This window comes from Hyla sarda, unplaced genomic scaffold (genome assembly GCF_029499605.1).
Source record: "Hyla sarda isolate aHylSar1 unplaced genomic scaffold, aHylSar1.hap1 scaffold_1630, whole genome shotgun sequence".
Classification (NCBI taxonomy): Eukaryota; Metazoa; Chordata; class Amphibia; order Anura; family Hylidae; genus Hyla; species Hyla sarda.
Genome location: NW_026608267.1, coordinates 52,586 through 79,430, shown reverse-complemented (window position 1 = coordinate 79,430; position 26,845 = coordinate 52,586). Strand labels below are relative to the sequence as shown.

Below are 26,845 nucleotides of genomic sequence, written 5' to 3'. Positions count from 1 at the left end.
GCATTAATCTTATTTTGTCAATTAGGAACATTCAGCACCCACCCGCTATCAAGGCAGCTGCCTATCATGTCATGCCCTACCTGCACAGGTGTGCTGGCTACTCAAATGATCCAATTAAGGAGGCCATTTAGTCAGCAGCAGCAGAAGTCCTGTGCCTGGACGCTCCAACAGCGGCCAGACACAAGCAGAAGCAGCAGAAGCAGCAGCAGCAGCACCACCTTTTGTTTTTTGGCTGCAGCAGCAAGGCCCACAGGGCTGGCTAGCTGGCTAGCCAGCAAGCAGGTAGCAATGAAAGTAGGAATCTTTCTTTTTAACCCTGTAAGGGGGTGGTGCACTGTACCCGAAGATACTGCCATATCGGGTCAATGCATAGGGCGACGGAAGCAAGCTTCGAAATCGGCCCCCGTTCTCAAAAATCCATTTAATATATGGTCCCCAGATAGGGGACGTATCAGATATTAAACTGATAAGAACAGATACTACACTTGATCTTAGCCAAAAGGCCGAGAAGCGATAACCGTGAAAGGGGCGGGCCCAACAAGGTCCCCTTCATGGGCACTATCACTGCTTGCTGTCAGGGAGGCTGCCAGACAATTTTCCATGCACACTCTGGGCTGGGGGGCAGTCAACCACCAGTACACACAGCAGAACCTAAACCCATACCATTATTGCTAAGCAGCAAGACAGGGGCCCATTGCACTCCCACGGGGCCTTTTTAAATGCAATCCATAACCCGGATTTGCCAGGAACCCTTCTTACTCCTCCTACTTGCATGTGACACTGGGCTTAGGATCTGCATAGGAAACACACACACAAGCACACACCTACCTTTGTTGCCTGCAGATGCCTCCTTGGCTGTCCCCAAACGGTATCAAACCAACACCCACGGGAAGCTGTAAGCATAGAGGACATGCCTGCACCCCATTGGACTTACCTGTGTGGGTTAAATCCGGGTTATTTGACAACCTATGGCGGTGATGGTTCTGCTCAGGCAGAGCAGTGCTGATGCTCCTCATAAAGCTGTCGCTGCTGTGAAGGTTCTAGGTGACATCACAAATCCCTATGGTTACATACACAACAAAGCTGGGTTGTTGTTGTTTACACTCTGCAAGGCCTGTGGAAGTGAGTGACATCATAGCACTGTAGTTCTGAGGGTTCTAGATGGATGCAACAATCTCCTGTTGCTTCTATGAAGGCCATAATAGACGACATCACCAAACAGCTCCATAGTCACATACACAGCAAAGGAGAGATGTTGTTTACACCTAGTGATGTCAGTGGTATTGAGTGACATCACAGCACAGTGCTAAGGCTCCTGGGCCTGGACACAGCAGCGGCTGCAATATCTCAACGGAGAATACGTTTATATATATGTGTGTGTGTGCGCGTATATATATATATATATATATATATATATATATATATATATATTTCTCCGCCGAAATCACTTTTAAACCCATTTCCACCTTTTTTTCCCTTCTCTTCCTCTTACTTTTTTTCACGTTTTTTTACGTTTTTCTCCTTTTCGCCTCTTTTCTGGGCGTATTATTCTTCTTTTTCTTCTTTTTTTTCGTCTAATGCATACCCCATCAGTGCAGCAATGCTTATTCAATACCGCCAGCAGATGGAGACACTGGGGGATAATTTTCTAAGGATTTATACTGATTTTTCCTGTCTGAATTTGTCGCACAGAAAGTTGCAGGCCAAATATGTGTGACATTTCTGCGACTTTAGCTTCTAGAGCATTTTTACAACATTATACATAGGTGCTGAATACATAAAAAGCGACTGTTCAGCGACAGACAAGTCGCATCGGCTGAAAGTAGGCCAGAATGTCAGTCCATGTTGGAGCAGGTTTAGATACAGTCTAAAGTATAGATCTCAAAGTCTGTGCACAGAATTTAGCAAGGGCCTCGCACCTTCTGATGCATCAGGTAGGTGCACAATAGCATAGCCTAACCCTCTGTACTTTGGTCTATATTGATGCGGGACATAGACAGCCAGCTGATGACCAATCCATTAGTGCAATGGATGGCTGGAAGCATTTGTCTTTGCCTTTGCAATACCACAGAAGCAATGCATGGTCAATGTACAGCAATGACACACCTGTGTGAACAGCCAGGAGACCCCCCCCCCCCCCCCCCCATGTTATGTTACATAGTTACATAGTTAGTACGGTCGAAAAAAGACATATGTCCATCAAGTTCAACCAGGGAATTAAGGGGTAGGGGTGTGGCGCGATATTGGGGAAGGGATGAGATTTTATATTTCTTCATAAGCATTAATCTTATTTTGTCAATTAGGAACATTCAGCACCCACCCGCTATCAAGGCAGCTGCCTATCATGTCATGCCCTACCTGCACAGGTGTGCTGGCTACTCAAATGATCCAATTAAGGAGGCCATTTAGTCAGCAGCAGCAGAAGTCCTGTGCCTGGACGCTCCAACAGCGGCCAGACACAAGCAGAAGCAGCAGAAGCAGCAGCAGCAGCACCACCTTTTGTTTTTTGGCTGCAGCAGCAAGGCCCACAGGGCTGGCTAGCTGGCTAGCCAGCAAGCAGGTAGCAATGAAAGTAGGAATCTTTCTTTTTAACCCTGTAAGGGGGTGGTGCACTGTACCCGAAGATACTGCCATATCGGGTCAATGCATAGGGCGACGGAAGCAAGCTTCGAAATCGGCCCCCGTTCTCAAAAATCCATTTAATATATGGTCCCCAGATAGGGGACGTATCAGATATTAAACTGATAAGAACAGATACTACACTTGATCTTAGCCAAAAGGCCGAGAAGCGATAACCGTGAAAGGGGCGGGCCCAACAAGGTCCCCTTCATGGGCACTATCACTGCTTGCTGTCAGGGAGGCTGCCAGACAATTTTCCATGCACACTCTGGGCTGGGGGGCAGTCAACCACCAGTACACACAGCAGAACCTAAACCCATACCATTATTGCTAAGCAGCAAGACAGGGGCCCATTGCACTCCCACGGGGCCTTTTTAAATGCAATCCATAACCCGGATTTGCCAGGAACCCTTCTTACTCCTCCTACTTGCATGTGACACTGGGCTTAGGATCTGCATAGGAAACACACACACAAGCACACACCTACCTTTGTTGCCTGCAGATGCCTCCTTGGCTGTCCCCAAACGGTATCAAACCAACACCCACGGGAAGCTGTAAGCATAGAGGACATGCCTGCACCCCATTGGACTTACCTGTGTGGGTTAAATCCGGGTTATTTGACAACCTATGGCGGTGATGGTTCTGCTCAGGCAGAGCAGTGCTGATGCTCCTCATAAAGCTGTCGCTGCTGTGAAGGTTCTAGGTGACATCACAAATCCCTATGGTTACATACACAACAAAGCTGGGTTGTTGTTGTTTACACTCTGCAAGGCCTGTGGAAGTGAGTGACATCATAGCACTGTAGTTCTGAGGGTTCTAGATGGATGCAACAATCTCCTGTTGCTTCTATGAAGGCCATAATAGACGACATCACCAAACAGCTCCATAGTCACATACACAGCAAAGGAGAGATGTTGTTTACACCTAGTGATGTCAGTGGTATTGAGTGACATCACAGCACAGTGCTAAGGCTCCTGGGCCTGGACACAGCAGCGGCTGCAATATCTCAACGGAGAATACGTTTATATATATGTGTGTGTGTGCGCGTATATATATATATATATATATATATATATATATATATATATATATATATTTCTCCGCCGAAATCACTTTTAAACCCATTTCCACCTTTTTTTCCCTTCTCTTCCTCTTACTTTTTTTTCACGTTTTTTTACGTTTTTCTCCTTTTCGCCTCTTTTCTGGGCGTATTATTCTTCTTTTTCTTCTTTTTTTTCGTCTAATGCATACCCCATCAGTGCAGCAATGCTTATTCAATACCGCCAGCAGATGGAGACACTGGGGGATAATTTTCTAAGGATTTATACTGATTTTTCCTGTCTGAATTTGTCGCACAGAAAGTTGCAGGCCAAATATGTGTGACATTTCTGCGACTTTAGCTTCTAGAGCATTTTTACAACATTATACATAGGTGCTGAATACATAAAAAGCGACTGTTCAGCGACAGACAAGTCGCATCGGCTGAAAGTAGGCCAGAATGTCAGTCCATGTTGGAGCAGGTTTAGATACAGTCTAAAGCATAGATCTCAAAGTCTGTGCACAGAATTTAGCAAGGGCCTCGCACCTTCTGATGCATCAGGTAGGTGCACAATAGCATAGCCTAACCCTCTGTACTTTGGTCTATATTGATGCGGGACATAGACAGCCAGCTGATGACCAATCCACTAGTGCAATGGATGGCTGGAAGCATTTGTCTTTGCCTTTGCAATACCACAGAAGCAATGCATGGTCAATGTACAGCAATGACACACCTGTGTGAACAGCCAGGAGACCCCCCCCCCCCCCATGTTATGTTACATAGTTACATAGTTAGTACGGTCGAAAAAAGACATATGTCCATCAAGTTCAACCAGGGAATTAAGGGGTAGGGGTGTGGCGCGATATTGGGGAAGGGATGAGATTTTATATTTCTTCATAAGCATTAATCTTATTTTGTCAATTAGGAACATTCAGCACCCACCCGCTATCAAGGCAGCTGCCTATCATGTCATGCCCTACCTGCACAGGTGTGCTGGCTACTCAAATGATCCAATTAAGGAGGCCATTTAGTCAGCAGCAGCAGAAGTCCTGTGCCTGGACGCTCCAACAGCGGCCAGACACAAGCAGAAGCAGCAGAAGCAGCAGCAGCAGCACCACCTTTTGTTTTTTGGCTGCAGCAGCAAGGCCCACAGGGCTGGCTAGCTGGCTAGCCAGCAAGCAGGTAGCAATGAAAGTAGGAATCTTTCTTTTTAACCCTGTAAGGGGGTGGTGCACTGTACCCGAAGATACTGCCATATCGGGTCAATGCATAGGGCGACGGAAGCAAGCTTCGAAATCGGCCCCCGTTCTCAAAAATCCATTTAATATATGGTCCCCAGATAGGGGACGTATCAGATATTAAACTGATAAGAACAGATTTTTTTTTTTTTTTAACTTGACTACCCTTACGGGGGCAACTTTATTAAAAATTAAATAATGTTAACAAAGTTGTGCAAATATGTCAATAAATACAGTTACATATAAATAACATATTTACAACATATTAAAACATAAAATGGGCACTTGGTGGCTTTACAAGATAGAATTCCATTCTTTTAAAAACCATTTTCTAGATAAAAGCGGAAATCTCTTCTTGTCTAAAAGATAGTACTGGTACATTTCATAAAAACAGATAGATAAAATGTCCTTCACAGATAAAACCTCATGCTTGAACAATAAAATATTCCTGGCCTTCCACAGAGCTGCCTTCACACAGTTTATGATCTTCCATGCAATAGTCTCTTGAGTCCGTGTTGGGCATTCCAGGCAACCATAAAAAACCACTGCAATATTTAAGTCTTTTAGTCCAGTTATCCTTTTTACCAGAGGGAGTATCTTTGTCCATATTTTCTGCGAGTAAAAACAAGTCCATATTAGATGGTGCACGGTCTCCTCTTGGCGGCATCCCTCCCTCGGGCAGGTTGCAGAGTTGGATAATCCTCTTCGGTGCTGGAATGCCCGGCATGGAAGACACTCGTGTGCGCAGCTCCAGGCCAGGTCCTTCTGTGAATTAAAAAGATAATTAATACTCAACATCTTCCAAATCTGTATACACTTCTGTTCGTTAAAATTTTTGATGGGAGTCACGGTACTGTTTTCTTTTATTTCCTTTAGTAGTTTTTTGCTATTGCACAGATCCTGAACACTTTTACCTTTAAAATTATATAAGTTTAAAATTTTTCCTAAAATCATGTATTGAGGGGGTAAATTCAAAGAATAAGGGCAACTTAAAACTGTAGAAAACCAGCCGTTCCTCCGCATAAAATAACCAGTATTAAAACGAACAAAATAAGACCAGTAGCTATCTTTAAAAACAGTAGTAAAACACATGCTAAAAAACTTTATTAAAAGGAAAGCTTTAAAATCTGGAAAATCCTTACCGCCCCTGGAGTTCGGTTTTATCACAATTTGTCTCTTTAATTTTTCGCTCTTAGAACTCCAAAAGAAAGTAAAACAAGCTTTTGTTATTTTCTTTAGAACCATTTCGGGGGGTGGGAAAACCAGACTTAAATACAATAAAATAGGTAAAAGCACCATTTTTGTAATTAAAACCTTCCCTTCCATTGTAAGTTCTCGCATGTTCCACATACATATTTTCTTATTTATTTTTTGAGCCACCAAGTCCCAGCTATTAAAACCATTATTAGACTCGTCAAAGGAGACACCTAAAATCTGCACCGACTCAGACACAGGGACGGGCACATCATACAAAGGCATTCCGCCTATGTTTAAAATGTTACTTTTGTTAAAATTGACTTTAAAACCGGAGGCACAATTAAAATATTGAATCTGTTTTAGCGTCTTCTGAAGCGATGGGGTGTCCCTGCAAAACACCGCAACATCGTCCATGTACCCCACTACCTTCGCCTCTAGTCCCCCTCCTCCTGGCAGGGGGACTCCATGGATCTGCTTATCCTTTCGTATTGTACATAAAAGAGGCTCTATTGCGCAAATGAAGAGTAGTGGGGACAAGGGACACCCCTGCTTCACTCCGGAATTTAAAATCACGCCCTGTGTCTTAAAACCATTTACTAAAATTTTACTAGTACAGTTATCATAAAAAGCTCTAAGAGACAATAAAAAGCCATCAGGTATACCCATTTTCTCTAAAACCTTAAAAAGATAAAAATGTGACACCCTGTCGAAAGCTTTTTCAAAATCTATGGATAAAACCGCCAGCTTTCCTTTTCTTAATTTGGTGTCGCTAATTACATCCTTTAAAAGGTTTAGGTTCTCCCATAAACTCCTCCCAGGCACCCCACAGACTTGGTTTGTATGAATTATTTTATGGATTACGTTCTTTAAGCGGTTAGCACACAGTTTCGCCATTATTTTATAGTCGCAGTTCAGAAGGGTGATTGGTCTCCAGTTTTTGAGTTCCGACCGGTCTCCCTTTTTGAATAGCAGGGAGACATCACCCTTCTTCCATGAGCCTGGGAGGATTTTAGACTTAAAGACTTCCGTAAAAAGGGAGAACAAATCTTCTTTTAAAATACCATAAAAAGTAACATAAAATTCAATGGGTATACCATCCGGCCCAGGCACTTTACCTGTTTTAAAACTCTTGACGGTCTCTAAAATCTCCTGCTCTGAAATATTCTGCAATAAAAAAGACTGTGAGACAGGATCTAAAAAATTGGTGATCTCCTTTAACGAGTCATTCATAAAACATTCATCAATGTGTTTTACATTAAAAAGATCCGCATAAAACTCTTGCACCTTTTTTAAAATACCCTGTACATCATTCACTCCTTCAATGTTTTCTATTAACCTTCTATTTTCATGTATTTTCTTAAAAAAATACCTGGAGCAGGTCTCGTTTTCCTCAAGATGCTGTATTCGAGACCTAAAGATAATTTCTTTTCCTTTCTGCTCCAGGCACTTAGTTATTTCTTTTTTAAGATCATGTACCTCCTTCTCCACCTCCATCCCATGTGCTCTGAATTTGTACAGGGTTTGCAGACGAGTATTTAGGATATTATAAAATTCACGTTTTTCTTTAGCTTTCCTAACCCCAACACGGATAAAAAATTCTTTTATTTTTAGTTTCATTTTTTCCCACCAGATACTGGTGGGAGTGTTGGGGTCTTTTACTCGTCTGCATTCCTTGTAAAAGGTGATAAAATCTGATAAAACCTGCGGATCTTCTAAAAGGGACACGTTTAACTTCCAGGCATTCCTACCAGTTCTCCTTTTAAAATCACTTTTAACTTTAAAATACAATAATTTATGGTCAGAAAAAACATTGGTAAAAAGATCACAGTTAAAAGGCAGTACTTGATAAGAACAAAAAATAAAATCTATCCTGGAGCTACAGCTTGCATTGCTCCAGGTAACACCGTCTTCCTCTGGTACGTTAAAATTACATTTTTTAAAAACATCAGTGAGATTAAAATCTAAAATCAAGTTTTTTAACATAAAAGACGTCTTATCATAGTTCCTACTCACTGCGTTCGAAAAACGGCGTTCTCCCCTTAAAATACAATTAAAATCACCTGATAAAACAAGAGGACTAGAATTGTTAATAAAAAGGGGTAAAATCTCCAACATTTTTATTCTTTCATTCTTATCAGGAGAACCATAAAAATTTAAAAACTGCCATTTAATACCATTAATAAAAGCGCTGACCAATAAAATTCTGCCTGGTAAAATTTCGTTAAAACTCTCAATTAAAACGTTCCCTTTAAAAAGTATGGCGACCCCTGCTGATCTGGACTCATTTGATCCAGACCAGACTGATGGACCGTGCACCCAATCATCTTCATATTCTTTATAATTTAATCTGTGCGGGATGCCACATTCCTGCAGGAAAAGGACGGAAGCAGCAAAAACCGACAAGTAATTAAATAGGGCAACCCTTCTTACTCTGGCGCTCACACTTCTCACGTTCAAGGACAGACCGGACAACTCAGCCATGGGAATGTACAAGAAAACGTCTTACACCTCTGATTCCCCCTCCGAAGCCTCATACCCCCCAAAATCTGACTCAACTGTACGCATAGAGGAAGCAGGAGAGGAGGCACCATCACTCAGCCGACCCCCCTCCTCCATCATGATTGAGGCATAGTTGTTCTCGGGCATCCTGGCAATCAGGGCTCCAGACTCATTGAGTTCTTCCACCTCTTGCCCCTCCATAGGGGTCGGGTGTTCACTTAGTTCCGTCTCTGGTACCTCAGAGACGGTCACCCCTGAAACCTCCTCCTGGCAGGGAGGAGGGGGGGTATCCCCTATGGGGACCTGTGGAGGAACGTCACTTGGGTTCCCTGCATCCGCAGGTACTTCCATCGGCTCCCCCTGGACCGCCTCCGAATAGAGTCTTCTGGAGCCCCTCCGCCTTTTAACCTTCACCTCTCCACCCGGATCATCGCTCTCAGGGGGACCCTGAGCCAGAGGTTGCTGAGGAGCGGATTCGGCCGCCGTCCGCTCCTCTCTTAACCCAGCATGCTCCTGGGGGCCAGTTTTTTCACCACTTGCACGTTTTTTGGCCATCCTCTGCTCTTTAGGGTCCCCTCCTTTTGCCTGAGGGGGGTCTTTCTCCTTCTCCATCTCACCGCTTACCTCTTGTGGGGGGGTAATCACTGGCTCTGCTTGCCTAGGCTGGTGTCCCGGTTGCTGTCCTTGCTGCCTCCAGGGTTGCCACTGCTGCTCCGTCCTATGTCTGTGGGGACAAGAGGAGAAAAGGTGACCGAATTGTTGACAGAAATTGCACCTCCCTCCTCTTGTGCATTTCTCTGTCTCGTGCTGTGTGCTACCACATTTTTTGCATGTACTTTCACAGTTTTCTTTTGTGTGTCCATATCTGTGACACTTCCTGCAGTAGCTTGGCATCCCCGCATAAAAGAGGTCGCCACACATATTATTTATTTTAAAACGAGCTGGTGGTAGTTGTATTCCCCCTGGCAATCTGTCATCTTTTTTGCATGTAACCTGAAATCTCCACTTAGATGTCCAGATGCCACAGCTGTTCATGATTTTTCCTCTGCACTCAACCTTACTAAAATAGACTTGTAAAAACAACTCAACATCGTGTAGGTTGGCGAAAGGGGAATACATCTTTACTACCACCAGCTTAATATCGTCTAGAACGTGCTCAATAATCCGGACACCCTGAAGCTTTTTGTCTTTACTCGCAGCAGCTCTGGTAACAAAATCTCTGTGGATGCCATTTTGTGTGAATGTCACATCAAAAATTTTACGCTTCGGGTAGTCCTGGATTGCCAATATCTCGCCCTTCTGTATTCCGAAAACTCCTCCGAGCACGTCCTCTACTACGAATTTCAAATCGTCCGCCCTTTTGGTATCATCCGTGAGAATGACTCTCACGGTGTTTTTGATCCTTGCGTATGCCGGCACAGAACCTGGATCCGGATCATCATCCATGGTTCTAACCTCTCTCCACCCGAAGGTCTTGAGAGGCGATCGCTACTCGTTACCCTGGGACTAGGCCCTCTCCCCAATAGCAACAAGTGGGTGAAGCCCAGGCAATAAACCTGGGCGATCCCACAAGGCCGAGGAGAGGGGTACCCGAGTACCTTCTGACCAGATCTCCTGTATTACTACACTTGATCTTAGCCAAAAGGCCGAGAAGCGATAACCGTGAAAGGGGCGGGCCCAACAAGGTCCCCTTCATGGGCACTATCACTGCTTGCTGTCAGGGAGGCTGCCAGACAATTTTCCATGCACACTCTGGGCTGGGGGGCAGTCAACCACCAGTACACACAGCAGAACCTAAACCCATACCATTATTGCTAAGCAGCAAGACAGGGGCCCATTGCACTCCCACGGGGCCTTTTTAAATGCAATCCATAACCCGGATTTGCCAGGAACCCTTCTTACTCCTCCTACTTGCATGTGACACTGGGCTTAGGATCTGCATAGGAAACACACACACAAGCACACACCTACCTTTGTTGCCTGCAGATGCCTCCTTGGCTGTCCCCAAACGGTATCAAACCAACACCCACGGGAAGCTGTAAGCATAGAGGACATGCCTGCACCCCATTGGACTTACCTGTGTGGGTTAAATCCGGGTTATTTGACAACCTATGGCGGTGATGGTTCTGCTCAGGCAGAGCAGTGCTGATGCTCCTCATAAAGCTGTCGCTGCTGTGAAGGTTCTAGGTGACATCACAAATCCCTATGGTTACATACACAACAAAGCTGGGTTGTTGTTGTTTACACTCTGCAAGGCCTGTGGAAGTGAGTGACATCATAGCACTGTAGTTCTGAGGGTTCTAGATGGATGCAACAATCTCCTGTTGCTTCTATGAAGGCCATAATAGACGACATCACCAAACAGCTCCATAGTCACATACACAGCAAAGGAGAGATGTTGTTTACACCTAGTGATGTCAGTGGTATTGAGTGACATCACAGCACAGTGCTAAGGCTCCTGGGCCTGGACACAGCAGCGGCTGCAATATCTCAACGGAGAATACGTTTATATATATGTGTGTGTGTGCGCGTATATATATATATATATATATATATATATATATATATATATATTTCTCCGCCGAAATCACTTTTAAACCCATTTCCACCTTTTTTTCCCTTCTCTTCCTCTTACTTTTTTTTCACGTTTTTTTACGTTTTTCTCCTTTTCGCCTCTTTTCTGGGCGTATTATTCTTCTTTTTCTTCTTTTTTTTCGTCTAATGCATACCCCATCAGTGCAGCAATGCTTATTCAATACCGCCAGCAGATGGAGACACTGGGGGATAATTTTCTAAGGATTTATACTGATTTTTCCTGTCTGAATTTGTCGCACAGAAAGTTGCAGGCCAAATATGTGTGACATTTCTGCGACTTTAGCTTCTAGAGCATTTTTACAACATTATACATAGGTGCTGAATACATAAAAAGCGACTGTTCAGCGACAGACAAGTCGCATCGGCTGAAAGTAGGCCAGAATGTCAGTCCATGTTGGAGCAGGTTTAGATACAGTCTAAAGTATAGATCTCAAAGTCTGTGCACAGAATTTAGCAAGGGCCTCGCACCTTCTGATGCATCAGGTAGGTGCACAATAGCATAGCCTAACCCTCTGTACTTTGGTCTATATTGATGCGGGACATAGACAGCCAGCTGATGACCAATCCATTAGTGCAATGGATGGCTGGAAGCATTTGTCTTTGCCTTTGCAATACCACAGAAGCAATGCATGGTCAATGTACAGCAATGACACACCTGTGTGAACAGCCAGGAGACCCCCCCCATGTTATGTTACATAGTTACATAGTTAGTACGGTCGAAAAAAGACATATGTCCATCAAGTTCAACCAGGGAATTAAGGGGTAGGGGTGTGGCGCGATATTGGGGAAGGGATGAGATTTTATATTTCTTCATAAGCATTAATCTTATTTTGTCAATTAGGAACATTCAGCACCCACCCGCTATCAAGGCAGCTGCCTATCATGTCATGCCCTACCTGCACAGGTGTGCTGGCTACTCAAATGATCCAATTAAGGAGGCCATTTAGTCAGCAGCAGCAGAAGTCCTGTGCCTGGACGCTCCAACAGCGGCCAGACACAAGCAGAAGCAGCAGAAGCAGCAGCAGCAGCACCACCTTTTGTTTTTTGGCTGCAGCAGCAAGGCCCACAGGGCTGGCTAGCTGGCTAGCCAGCAAGCAGGTAGCAATGAAAGTAGGAATCTTTCTTTTTAACCCTGTAAGGGGGTGGTGCACTGTACCCGAAGATACTGCCATATCGGGTCAATGCATAGGGCGACGGAAGCAAGCTTCGAAATCGGCCCCCGTTCTCAAAAATCCATTTAATATATGGTCCCCAGATAGGGGACGTATCAGATATTAAACTGATAAGAACAGATTTTTTTTTTTTTTTTTTTTTTTTTTTTTTTTTTTTTTCCCTCAGTTACAGACTATTGTTTGGACGATCATCAGGTCACCTACCAAGACTCGTCACTTAAAACAATATCTGAAAAAACATCATACGGAAAAACCAACTAAGGGAACCGAGTGCCAAGAAAAAGTGACTAAACAACAAAACAAAAAAACATGTCAAAAACAATCACAGAAATTGGTCAAAAACTTACAGCTTTCTCCTTTACGTACTTCTTATAAATTCTTCCATCGTGTATGCATCCAGATTTTCTCCGCTTCTTCTTCACCAATTCTCTTTTTGTCCAGTAGAAAGATAGTAAAAATCCTTCCTAAAAACAATCTTTTCAATTCCCTCGGAGAAATAACAACATTTTTAAAAACAAGCAAATTGCGTGAGTCCCATAAAACCTCTTTAAAAACAGAAAAAAGAATCCAATTAGTACGTGTATCTTCCTTTTTACTAAGATCTTGACCAATAAAAACTTTCTCAAAAGAAAAACTATTATATCCAGTGAGTTGGATTAAAAACCTCTTTAAAAACATAAAAAATTCTTTTGCATAAAAACAGTCCCAATAAAGGTGCACTAAGTCTTCTCTACCTCCACAACCCTCTCTTGGGCATCTGTCACTTATTCTCAAACCTCTTCCATTTAAAAAAGATCGGGTTGGGAGGCAGCCATGAAAGGACATCCAACTAACGTCTTTTTGTCTGTTTGATAGTCCAATAACTTTAAAAAACTTCCAAATCTTCACAGACTGAGCATTAGTGCAGAATGGTACTTCATATAATCTCTCATTTTTCCTTATTTCTTGTTCTATTTTCTTTTTATCAGGTTCACCTAAAGAGCTCAAACCAAATTGATCATTGAAAGACCTGAGGAGCACATAGAAGGTAGGTATCACATGTGCTATGGGTCTCCTCAAATCCCTCTCACACCAGCCCCACTTGGAAAACAACCATCCTGCAAGGTATTTACTCATGTCTGCCGCCCTATTATTGCACTGTATCAATTTAAAAATTAAAAGAAAATAGTGCACCTTTAAAAACAGATCAATGTTTGGAAAGTTATATCCGCCCAAATTCATACTCTTCATCACTTCTTCTCTTCTCATTTTCTCCATCTTAGACCCCCAGAAGAACACAAAAAGCTTCCTTGTAACTCTCCTAGTCCATAACTTTCCTGGAGGAAGCACCATAGCCGTATACAAGAGAAGCGGTAGGATTACAGACTTAATGATAAGAACTTTCCCTTTAAGTGACAAGTTCCTTAACCTCCAGAAGGATAGCTTCTTCTCAATTTTACTGTCCAAAGTCTCATAACTTTTCTTTCCTTTGAGGTCTTTGTCAAATATCACTCCTAGCACTTCAATGTCTTCTTTTTCCTTAACACCATCCACTACTATATTCTCTTGGTTCCCAAAACTGCATAATTGGCACTTCCCCCAGTTCACATTCATCCCAGCCACACAACAAAAAATCCTCACATGCAAATTTACTCTGTTGAGATCTGCTTGGGATGTACAAGTAAAAACCACATCATCCATATAACTTAAAACCTTTAACTTACTACCATCACTACCTGGAATAAAAACACCACTCACACATTTATCTTTCTGCACATTCTTCAACAGGCCCTCTATAACGCATATAAACAGAATTGGGGAGAGTGGGCATCCCTGTCTGACTCCAGACAAGACATTAAAAGCAGGCCCCACATGCCCATTTACTAAAATCTGACTTGTCACCCCATGATAAAAACTCATAATAACAGATAATAACTTTTCTGGAATACCTAAGTGTTTTAAAGCAATGAACATAAAATCATGTGCAACCTTATCATAAGCCTTTTCGAAATCTATGGACTCAACAAACAGTGCATTCTTGTTAAAGTTACTGTAATAAATAGAGTCTCTTAAAAGCAATAAATTATCTGTTATTTTTCTTTTCGGTACTGCACAAACTTGGTATTCTCCCACAAGGTGGTCCACTACATCACTCAGTCTATTAGCCACAATCTTAGCAATTATCTTGTAGTCACAATTTAATAAAGTTATAGGTCTCCAATTTTTAAGATCTCTGCCATCACCTTTTTTATGAATTAATGTTATGACCCCTTTCTTCATAGATTCAGCTAAAACACCTGAGTTAAAAACATATTGCACCACCCGTGTAAACTCTTTACTTAAAATATTCCAGAACGCGGAATAAAACTCAGCGGGGAGACCATCACAGCCTGGTGTCTTCCCTTTGGCCATCTTATCCAGGGCCTGCTTGATCTCCCCTTCACTAACATCATCAATCAAAAAATCTACTTTTTCAACAGGAACATTATTCTCCAAAATATTACAATAATCATTCATCTCCGTCTCACTGGCTCTGCTCTTATTACTAAAGAGTGTCTCATAAAATCTGCCAATCTCCTTCACCATCTCCTCTCCAAAAACTTCCCCCGTAGGGGTAAAAACAGATTTAAAAACACCTTTAGCATTAAAACATTTTTTAAAGAAATACCGTGTACACTGCTCATTTTCTTCTAGGTGCTGCACTTTAGACTTATATACAATATTTCTTCCCTTTTCCAACAACCTTTTTTTCATCTCCCCCTTCACCTTAACAATCTCATTCTCCACCTCCACACCAACACGTTTAAACTTATAGAGAGTCTCTAACCGGGATACAAGCCTTTCATCACTCCTCCTCTTCTCTTGTGCTCTCTTTATGCAAAACATCTTAAAGAAATTAGAAAACTCTCCTTTAGCCCATTCCCACCACACTAAGACATTACTAAAATCAGGTTGTTTAGAAACACAGGATAAAAACACATGATTAAAACCAGCCATTACTTCCTCATCTTCCAATAGACTTACATTTAATTTCCAGAGCCCCCTCCCAAAATGAAGGGACTCTGTGACACTTATCTCAGCCGACACCATCTTGTGGTCTGAGAAAGTTGACATCATTTGATTGCACCGGACCACCTTAATCCCATCAGAGACCAGGATGTAATCGATCCGGGATTTACAGCGGCCACTATCTGATATGTACGTATATCTTTCATCAGTGCTAACCATCAGTCCAACATCAGTAAAATGCAAGTCTTGAATAATTTGATTTAAAACATTGGAAGTAATATCAGTTCTAACCTCAGCAGAGCTCTCACGATCATTGACGGATCTAATGCAGTTAAAATCGCCAACAATAATAGTATCTTCACGACCAGGGATAAAAAACTTAAGGGACTCTAAAAAAGACAAACGTGCTTGTTTTTCTGCTGGAGCATACACATTAAAAATTCTCATCCTCTGGCCCAAAACCTCAAAATTTAAAACCATACAACGACCAGGTACTAAAATTTGGCAATTTAAAACTTTAATGTCCCTGTTTTGCAATAAAATCCCCACACCTTCATTTTTGTTTTCTGCACATGTGGACCAGAAGGACTGCCCACACTTCCACTCATTTGCATAAGGTGCTGACTTTATTGCACACTCCTGTAAACATATCACATCACTTCTAACATTCTCAAGAATATCAAAAATTGCAGCTCTCCTAATTTCAGACTCAATACTTCTTACATTAATAGTTGTTACAACCAAAGTCATAATAACTAGGAAAAGAAAACCAAATGCTTTAAAATCCATCTTAACTTAGAAATTAACATTTTGGCCTTCAACTTTCCTATGTAAACTTGCAAAACAATCAGGCGACCCTATGTTAGAGTCCCTGTCTATTTCATTATCACTACCAAGAACAAGGGCTTCCTGATCCTCAGACCAGCTCCCTGTCTTACACCTTTTATTCACAACCTGCACATCCTCATCTTCCTCCTCCTCTTCTTCCTTACTGCGAGAAACTCTCTGACCAGGTGTTAGAGATCTCTGAGATGACCCAACAACTTCCATTCCCTCCTCCTCCCCCACAATTGGGTTTGGACATTCAATATCATCCATAGCCTCTTCACTAGAAAGAACATCACCATACACTGTCTCAATTTTCTCCACCACTTTCACTTTTTTTGCTTTTTTCTTTTTCACCAAGGTAAATTCACCTCCCACACCTGTCTCCTCACCAGTCACAGCAGTAGAAACACCCTCCTCCCCTGACCTCTCCTGAGTGCTAATGTGCTCCACTATCAAAGAACTTTCCTCAGCCACCTGTGCCACATTAACACTCACACTCTCACCAACTCCAGGAACAAACCTCCCTCCCCCTTTTTCTCTTTGTTCTCCTCTATTCCCAGCTGCATCAGCATAACTTCTCTTCTTTTTATACCACATATCACAGCCTCTTGCCAAATGTTCCTCACTTCCACAGATATCACATGTCTTCTTCTCTGTACAGATACTTGCTTCATGACCAGTTTTCCCACAATTTCTGCAACATTCTCCTTTCTCAGGGCAATAATCCTGCACATGGCCATAGGCATGGCACTTTCTACAATATTGCAACTGGCCTTCATAAAAGCAGAAACCTCTCTCTCCTCCGATAGAAAACACCTGTGGTATGCTCTTCCTTCCATCTTGCATTCCTTCATCTTTTTTAAATTTTACAATAAACTTTCTCTTACAATTAAAGTACCCAAACTTGTTCTTAAGTCTTCCTATAAATTTCACTTCCTCGCAATACCGGAACAAAAAGTTTGTAACCATTTCATCAGAAACCTTAGGATTATACATGTGGACAATTACTACCTTTGTTGTATTCATAAATAACGGTTCCACTTTAATCTTCTTCATTATAGCAGGCTCACTTTTCCTCTTCATTTCTTCAAGATCCATATAGACTCTCTGGCAAATCTCAGAACCACAAAAAGTAATATCATAAATTCCTTGCCTAGGAAAATCCTGTATAGCCAATACATTCCATACCTGTAGGTAATCAAGCTTGCGAAGAATCTCCAAAACGATTTGGTCAAGTCCGATCGTCCCCCGGTGCTCGCCAGGAACGTAGATCCGCACCGTGTCCTCAAGTCCACGCGCCTTCTCGCTCATTTTTGCAGGTAAAACCCACGATCGCAGCTCAGCAACAATCCAGGGCCCCCCGTAAAGAGGGCCCCGATCACCACTCCTTTCAACCCAAACCACGCACAGAAATCCACACGTGATCTTTGCCAAAAGGCCGAGAAGCGATAACCGTGAAAGGGGCGGGCCCAACAAGGTCCCCTTCATGGGCACTATCACTGCTTGCTGTCAGGGAGGCTGCCAGACAATTTTCCATGCACACTCTGGGCTGGGGGGCAGTCAACCACCAGTACACACAGCAGAACCTAAACCCATACCATTATTGCTAAGCAGCAAGACAGGGGCCCATTGCACTCCCACGGGGCCTTTTTAAATGCAATCCATAACCCGGATTTGCCAGGAACCCTTCTTACTCCTCCTACTTGCATGTGACACTGGGCTTAGGATCTGCATAGGAAACACACACACAAGCACACACCTACCTTTGTTGCCTGCAGATGCCTCCTTGGCTGTCCCCAAACGGTATCAAACCAACACCCACGGGAAGCTGTAAGCATAGAGGACATGCCTGCACCCCATTGGACTTACCTGTGTGGGTTAAATCCGGGTTATTTGACAACCTATGGCGGTGATGGTTCTGCTCAGGCAGAGCAGTGCTGATGCTCCTCATAAAGCTGTCGCTGCTGTGAAGGTTCTAGGTGACATCACAAATCCCTATGGTTACATACACAACAAAGCTGGGTTGTTGTTGTTTACACTCTGCAAGGCCTGTGGAAGTGAGTGACATCATAGCACTGTAGTTCTGAGGGTTCTAGATGGATGCAACAATCTCCTGTTGCTTCTATGAAGGCCATAATAGACGACATCACCAAACAGCTCCATAGTCACATACACAGCAAAGGAGAGATGTTGTTTACACCTAGTGATGTCAGTGGTATTGAGTGACATCACAGCACAGTGCTAAGGCTCCTGGGCCTGGACACAGCAGCGGCTGCAATATCTCAACGGAGAATACGTTTATATATATGTGTGTGTGTGCGCGTATATATATATATATATATATATATATATATATATATATATATATATATATATATATATATATTCTCCGCCGAAATCACTTTTAAACCCATTTCCACCTTTTTTTCCCTTCTCTTCCTCTTACTTTTTTTTCACGTTTTTTTACGTTTTTCTCCTTTTCGCCTCTTTTCTGGGCGTATTATTCTTCTTTTTCTTCTTTTTTTTCGTCTAATGCATACCCCATCAGTGCAGCAATGCTTATTCAATACCGCCAGCAGATGGAGACACTGGGGGATAATTTTCTAAGGATTTATACTGATTTTTCCTGTCTGAATTTGTCGCACAGAAAGTTGCAGGCCAAATATGTGTGACATTTCTGCGACTTTAGCTTCTAGAGCATTTTTACAACATTATACATAGGTGCTGAATACATAAAAAGCGACTGTTCAGCGACAGACAAGTCGCATCGGCTGAAAGTAGGCCAGAATGTCAGTCCATGTTGGAGCAGGTTTAGATACAGTCTAAAGTATAGATCTCAAAGTCTGTGCACAGAATTTAGCAAGGGCCTCGCACCTTCTGATGCATCAGGTAGGTGCACAATAGCATAGCCTAACCCTCTGTACTTTGGTCTATATTGATGCGGGACATAGACAGCCAGCTGATGACCAATCCATTAGTGCAATGGATGGCTGGAAGCATTTGTCTTTGCCTTTGCAATACCACAGAAGCAATGCATGGTCAATGTACAGCAATGACACACCTGTGTGAACAGCCAGGAGACCCCCCCCCCCCCCCATGTTATGTTACATAGTTACATAGTTAGTACGGTCGAAAAAAGACATATGTCCATCAAGTTCAACCAGGGAATTAAGGGGTAGGGGTGTGGCGCGATATTGGGGAAGGGATGAGATTTTATATTTCTTCATAAGCATTAATCTTATTTTGTCAATTAGGAACATTCAGCACCCACCCGCTATCAAGGCAGCTGCCTATCATGTCATGCCCTACCTGCACAGGTGTGCTGGCTACTCAAATGATCCAATTAAGGAGGCCATTTAGTCAGCAGCAGCAGAAGTCCTGTGCCTGGACGCTCCAACAGCGGCCAGACACAAGCAGAAGCAGCAGAAGCAGCAGCAGCAGCACCACCTTTTGTTTTTTGGCTGCAGCAGCAAGGCCCACAGGGCTGGCTAGCTGGCTAGCCAGCAAGCAGGTAGCAATGAAAGTAGGAATCTTTCTTTTTAACCCTGTAAGGGGGTGGTGCACTGTACCCGAAGATACTGCCATATCGGGTCAATGCATAGGGCGACGGAAGCAAGCTTCGAAATCGGCCCCCGTTCTCAAAAATCCATTTAATATATGGTCCCCAGATAGGGGACGTATCAGATATTAAACTGATAAGAACAGATACTACACTTGATCTTAGCCAAAAGGCCGAGAAGCGATAACCGTGAAAGGGGCGGGCCCAACAAGGTCCCCTTCATGGGCACTATCACTGCTTGCTGTCAGGGAGGCTGCCAGACAATTTTCCATGCACACTCTGGGCTGGGGGGCAGTCAACCACCAGTACACACAGCAGAACCTAAACCCATACCATTATTGCTAAGCAGCAAGACAGGGGCCCATTGCACTCCCACGGGGCCTTTTTAAATGCAATCCATAACCCGGATTTGCCAGGAACCCTTCTTACTCCTCCTACTTGCATGTGACACTGGGCTTAGGATCTGCATAGGAAACACACACACAAGCACACACCTACCTTTGTTGCCTGCAGATGCCTCCTTGGCTGTCCCCAAACGGTATCAAACCAACACCCACGGGAAGCTGTAAGCATAGAGGACATGCCTGCACCCCATTGGACTTACCTGTGTGGGTTAAATCCGGGTTATTTGACAACCTATGGCGGTGATGGTTCTGCTCAGGCAGAGCAGTGCTGATGCTCCTCATAAAGCTGTCGCTGCTGTGAAGGTTCTAGGTGACATCACAAATCCCTATGGTTACATACACAACAAAGCTGGGTTGTTGTTGTTTACACTCTGCAAGGCCTGTGGAAGTGAGTGACATCATAGCACTGTAGTTCTGAGGGTTCTAGATGGATGCAACAATCTCCTGTTGCTTCTATGAAGGCCATAATAGACGACATCACCAAACAGCTCCATAGTCACATACACAGCAAAGGAGAGATGTTGTTTACACCTAGTGATGTCAGTGGTATTGAGTGACATCACAGCACAGTGCTAAGGCTCCTGGGCCTGGACACAGCAGCGGCTGCAATATCTCAACGGAGAATACGTTTATATATATGTGTGTGTGTGCGCGTATATATATATATATATATATATATATATATATATATATATATTTCTCCGCCGAAATCACTTTTAAACCCATTTCCACCTTTTTTTCCCTTCTCTTCCTCTTACTTTTTTTTCACGTTTTTTTACGTTTTTCTCCTTTTCGCCTCTTTTCTGGGCGTATTATTCTTCTTTTTCTTCTTTTTTTTCGTCTAATGCATACCCCATCAGTGCAGCAATGCTTATTCAATACCGCCAGCAGATGGAGACACTGGGGGATAATTTTCTAAGGATTTATACTGATTTTTCCTGTCTGAATTTGTCGCACAGAAAGTTGCAGGCCAAATATGTGTGACATTTCTGCGACTTTAGCTTCTAGAGCATTTTTACAACATTATACATAGGTGCTGAATACATAAAAAGCGACTGTTCAGCGACAGACAAGTCGCATCGGCTGAAAGTAGGCCAGAATGTCAGTCCATGTTGGAGCAGGTTTAGATACAGTCTAAAGTATAGATCTCAAAGTCTGTGCACAGAATTTAGCAAGGGCCTCGCACCTTCTGATGCATCAGGTAGGTGCACAATAGCATAGCCTAACCCTCTGTACTTTGGTCTATATTGATGCGGGACATAGACAGCCAGCTGATGACCAATCCATTAGTGCAATGGATGGCTGGAAGCATTTGTCTTTGCCTTTGCAATACCACAGAAGCAATGCATGGTCAATGTACAGCAATGACACACCTGTGTGAACAGCCAGGAGACCCCCCCCCCCCCCCCCCCATGTTATGTTACATAGTTACATAGTTAGTACGGTCGAAAAAAGACATATGTCCATCAAGTTCAACCAGGGAATTAAGGGGTAGGGGTGTGGCGCGATATTGGGGAAGGGATGAGATTTTATATTTCTTCATAAGCATTAATCTTATTTTGTCAATTAGGAACATTCAGCACCCACCCGCTATCAAGGCAGCTGCCTATCATGTCATGCCCTACCTGCACAGGTGTGCTGGCTACTCAAATGATCCAATTAAGGAGGCCATTTAGTCAGCAGCAGCAGAAGTCCTGTGCCTGGACGCTCCAACAGCGGCCAGACACAAGCAGAAGCAGAAGCAGCAGAAGCAGCAGCAGCACCACCTTTTGTTTTTTGGCTGCAGCAGCAGCAAGGCCCACAGGGCTGGCTAGCTGGCTAGCCAGCAAGCAGGTAGCAATGAAAGTAGGAATCTTTCTTTTTAACCCTGTAAGGGGGTGGTGCACTGTACCCGAAGATACTGCCATATCGGGTCAATGCATAGGGCGACGGAAGCAAGCTTCGAAATCGGCCCCCGTTCTCAAAAATCCATTTAATATATGGTCCCCAGATAGGGGACGTATCAGATATTAAACTGATAAGAACAGATTTTTTTTTTTTTTTTTTTTTTTTTAAACCCTCAGATAAGGGATGAAAGTACTCAAAACAATACTTTCAAAACTGGCATTACAAACTTTCTGTAACACACAACCCTCTCATCATCGGGAACTTTATTTATAATCAAAAACAGACAAAATTACAAGTACATGAAAAACATCAAGATAAATCAACAGAATGAATCCATTTTTTCGTTTTCCAAATACCCTCCGCATCAATCCCACCCCTCCTAGCATCCCACAAATAACACAAATAAAGCTTTCCTAACACCATCCTCACACTATTATTTACACTTATTTCCTTTCTCAAAAACAAATAAACATTCCGAACATCCCATAAGACTTCTTTAATACACGACAACAATAACCACAACACTCTTTCATTCTGACCACCACTCACACATAATCCAAACATCATCATTTCATAATACAAAAATTCCACACCTGTTAATTCCTTGCACAAAGGCCCAAGTTTTCTCACAACCTCACGAGCATACTTACAATTCCAAAAAAGATGAATAACACTTTCAAAACCATTACAATTCTCCCTAGGACACACATCACATCTCACCAAACCCCTTGCTTTCTGAAACTCTCTCACTGGCAACACCCCATGCAAACTTTGCCATACAATCTCCTTTTGCTTATTAGACATACCATCCATCCTCACTTTCTTCCAAACTTTTTCCACATCCGCTCCTCTCACAGAATTAATATTACATACAACCTCTTTACTCTCAATCATTTTCATCAACAAACGTTTATTCTTCAAAACACTCACCTCTTCTTCTATCAACTCAAATTTCTCCAAAAACCTCACAACCCACTCATACCATTTAGGAACCTCAAAAGCAATAGGCCTATTCAAATCCCTCTCACACCACTTCAACCTGACAAAAAATCTACCAGCCAGAAATCTTGTCATACAGGACACCTTTCTATCACTCCCAATAATAGCTAAAATAAAAACTAAAATATTCACTCCAAAGTACACCTCCAAATTTGGAAAACTCATACCACCCTTCTTCCAATTTTTCACCACTATTTCTCTCCTCAACCTCTCAACTTTAGAACCCCAAAAAAAGACAAACAGAACCCTGTTCAAGCTCCTCAAACCCATATAATGGGGAGGAAAAATCATAGCAACATACAGAAAAATTGGTAACACAACACTTTTAATAACTACAATCTTCCCAATGAAGGAAAGACTTCTCAAACTCCAATAATTTAGACGCAACTCCACCTTCTTTTTCGCCTCCTCCCAACTCTCTTTCCCATCCAAATCGTCACTAAACTTAATCCCCAACACTTTAATAGACCCCTCCACAACATTCACCCCAACATCTCTACTTAATCTACTCTCACCAAAACACTTACATTCACTCTTTAACCAATTAACCTTAAAAGCAGATGCACCACAAAAAATAGACACTAAAAGTTTCACCCTCCTCACAGCGGACTCAGAATCACACAGGACACATACATCATCCATATAAGCATTAACTTTAAACTCCCTTCCATCACTACCAGGAATGCGTACACCTCTCACTATCTTATCCCTCCTAATCATACATACCAGAGGCTCAATAGCACATATAAATGCCACTGGTGATAAAGGACACCCCTGCCTAACCCCTGAGAACACATTCACTCTTCTCCCCACACATCCATTAACAAGCATCCTACTATATATTTTGTCATACAAACTCCTAACTCTCCACACAAAGTCACTCGGAAAACCCATACGCAACAACACCCTGAACAAGAAACTATGAGACAGCCTATCATACGCTTTTTCAAAATCTAATGACAACAAACACACATCTTGCTTCCTACTCTTACAATCCCACAAACAATCTCTCAACAAACACAAACTCTCCTGTATACGACGTCCAGGCACAGCACAAAACTGATCATCACCCACCACGCTTTCAACAACATCTCTCATCCGATTGGCAATAATTTTCGCATAGATCTTATAATCACAATTAAGTAATGTAATTGGACGCCAATTCTTTAAACTTTTTAAATCCCCTTTTTTCGGAATCAGCACAACCACACCCCCACGCATACTCTCCGCAACCTCCATATTCTCCCACATAAACTGACACACTTCAACTACATCCTTCCCCACCACATTCCATAACAACCGATAAAATTCCACAGGCAAACCATCCTCACCTGGAGTCTTATTTGCTGACATTTTCTGCACTACATCCCAAACTTCCTCACTTGATATACCACGCATAACAAAAGCCTGCTCAGCCTCTCCAAGTTTCCTTTCCAACACACTCAATACCTCATTCTCCAAATTCTCATCCCTCCACTTCTCTCCATACAATTCTTCATAAAAAACTGCAACTTCCTCACTCACACCATCACCAGACACAACACTACCATCCTCTTTCACAATCACATCAATAACCGGCTTTTTTGAAAAAACTTTTTTGAAAAAATAACGTGAACATTTTTCATCATGTTCCCTCTTATCTAATTTAGCTCTATACATAATACTCCTCCCTTTCTCCAACACAAACTCATTAATGTCCCTTTTAACACTCACAATTTCATTCTGAACATCCACACCACAGTCTCTCAATCTATACAAAAAGGATAGACGGGCATTTAACTTAACATATTGTTCCCTCTTAATAGCAGCAATTTTATAACCAAAAGACCTAAAAAAGGATTTTGTTTTCTTTTTAACCCATTCCCACCACAAAATAATGTTATCAAACTCACTTTTCCTTTCACGCCATTTTTTATATATGCATTCATACTGGTCTCTCACATCCACACTATCTAAATGTTTAATATTCATCTTCCACAAACCTCTCCCATACACAGCATTCTGACCCACATCAATCTCACACAGCAAAGACTCATGGTCCGAATAACAAACAGACCTCTGTCTGTAACTTAATGCATTAACATTCTCAGACAAAAAACAATAATCTAACTTAGAGTGAACATTCCCCCTATCTGCATGATAAGTGCATAAATTAGGACTAACTTTGCATAAATCCTGAATATCTTTAAACCTAAAATCTGAAACTAACTCAAATAATTTTCTTCCTGATATATCAAATGCTTTCTTACATAAGTCCACATTCATATCTCCAACTAAAATAATAGGTATTTTACCTTGAACATAAAATTTTAATTTCTCAAACAAATTTTTTCTTTCATTTTTGCATGCAGAAGCATACACATTTATAACACGAAACATAATACCTTTATAACATAAATTAACAGAAATACACCTACCAGGCTCAATAACTAAATAACTTTCAACAGAAATTTCAGGTGATTTAATTAAAACACCCACACCATCATTCTTATTCACTGAACTCCCAGACCACACACACCGACTATACACCCATTCATCCTGACTTACTGCGAACTCAATACCACATTCCTGCAAACAGAAAATTGAAGCATTCTCTTGTGCTAAAAAACTTAAAATAGCAGCTCTCCTAGCCTTATTTTTAAATACTCTCACATTTTGAGAACAAATAATAATGCTCATAACTATATACAAACACAAAGCAGGTATAACATAACCATTAGAAAATAGGTGATTCACTACCTGATATCATTTGCATATCAAGTCCCGGCAAACCTATTGAGAACACATAGTAAAACACAAAGCAGGTATAACAAAGTCATTAGAAAACAGGTGCTTCACCACCTGATAACATTTCATATCAAGTCCCGGCATATCTATTCACCACTTTCAGCAGTCTCCATAATGTCCGTTTCCAGCACTTCAAATGTGTTCCTGGTTTCTGGCGCCAAATTCGTACTCTCCTCACCACGTCTTTTTTTGGCGGACTTCCCACCATGCACCAGCTTGAAGCCATCATTATTTTCATCCTGGACATTATGTTTCCCACCACCCTCCCTGTTACACAAACTAGTCTCTCCAGAGGACTGAAACTCCTCTATGTTAGCAGGATCAGAGGGATGAACAGATTCAGCTGTGTGAACAGGGCTCTGCACTCCCTCAATCACCTCCTCCAGCTTCCTAAAGGCATCAGCCACCGCAACTTGTACATCCACAGGTTTCTGAGGAATAACTTTCAGTTTTTGAGGGGCCAACTTCCTCACAATTTCCTCCCCTCTTGCAGCACTTGCATAGCTTGGTCTTTTTGTACCAGGACAGTCTTTATAAACATGCCCTTCCTCACGGCACAGGTCACATTTTTTTGTGTTGGGGCAACTCCCCGCATGGTGACCAGTACCATTACAGTTCCGGCACACCTGTCCCTTAAGGCAGCTCTCTTTCACGTGGCCAAAAGAAAAACAATTGCGGCAATAATAAGGCTGTCCAGCATAGGATAAATATCCCCTATGTCCAGCAACTGAAAAACTAGCTGGGGGATGTTTAAAGCCACCAACACAACTGGGATCCACTTTCAGTTTCACAACAAATTTATATTTGCAATTAAAGATTCCCAGTACATTGGTCTGTTTTTCACCTCCACGCACAGAGTCACAATATTGGCGCAGAAAACTTTCAATTATAGCCACATCCGTGAAAGGGTTATAAACATGCACAAGGACAGTTTTTTCTTGAAACCCAAACAAAGGAGTAATCTTCACTCCCTCCATCATGGGGTCCTTGCTGAAATTTCTCAAACGTTCATAAACATCAAGGCACCTACCTTC

General features: G+C 42.4%; 4 non-coding genes and 3 pseudogenes across 4 annotated transcripts; all 7 read right to left on the bottom strand.

The window, feature by feature from the left end:
• Positions 1-324: 324 nt before the first annotated feature.
• On the bottom strand, positions 325-515 carry LOC130311389 (U2 spliceosomal RNA). The gene has a single exon (XR_008859787.1). It is a non-coding gene; the product is annotated as a U2 spliceosomal RNA (small nuclear RNA).
• A 2,087-nt stretch (positions 516-2,602) lies between these two features.
• On the bottom strand, positions 2,603-2,793 carry LOC130311388 (U2 spliceosomal RNA). Its single transcript, XR_008859786.1, has one exon. It is a non-coding gene; the product is annotated as a U2 spliceosomal RNA (small nuclear RNA).
• A 2,089-nt stretch (positions 2,794-4,882) lies between these two features.
• On the bottom strand, positions 4,883-5,091 carry LOC130311393 (U2 spliceosomal RNA; annotated as a pseudogene).
• Positions 5,092-10,117: 5,026 nt separating this feature from the next.
• Positions 10,118-10,250, bottom strand: LOC130311400 (U2 spliceosomal RNA; annotated as a pseudogene).
• A 2,077-nt stretch (positions 10,251-12,327) lies between these two features.
• Positions 12,328-12,529, bottom strand: LOC130311396 (U2 spliceosomal RNA; annotated as a pseudogene).
• Positions 12,530-19,728: 7,199 nt separating this feature from the next.
• LOC130311387 (U2 spliceosomal RNA) lies at positions 19,729-19,919 on the bottom strand. Its single transcript, XR_008859785.1, has one exon. It is a non-coding gene; the product is annotated as a U2 spliceosomal RNA (small nuclear RNA).
• A 2,094-nt stretch (positions 19,920-22,013) lies between these two features.
• Positions 22,014-22,210, bottom strand: LOC130311392 (U2 spliceosomal RNA). The gene has a single exon (XR_008859788.1). It is a non-coding gene; the product is annotated as a U2 spliceosomal RNA (small nuclear RNA).
• Positions 22,211-26,845: the final 4,635 nt, after the last annotated feature.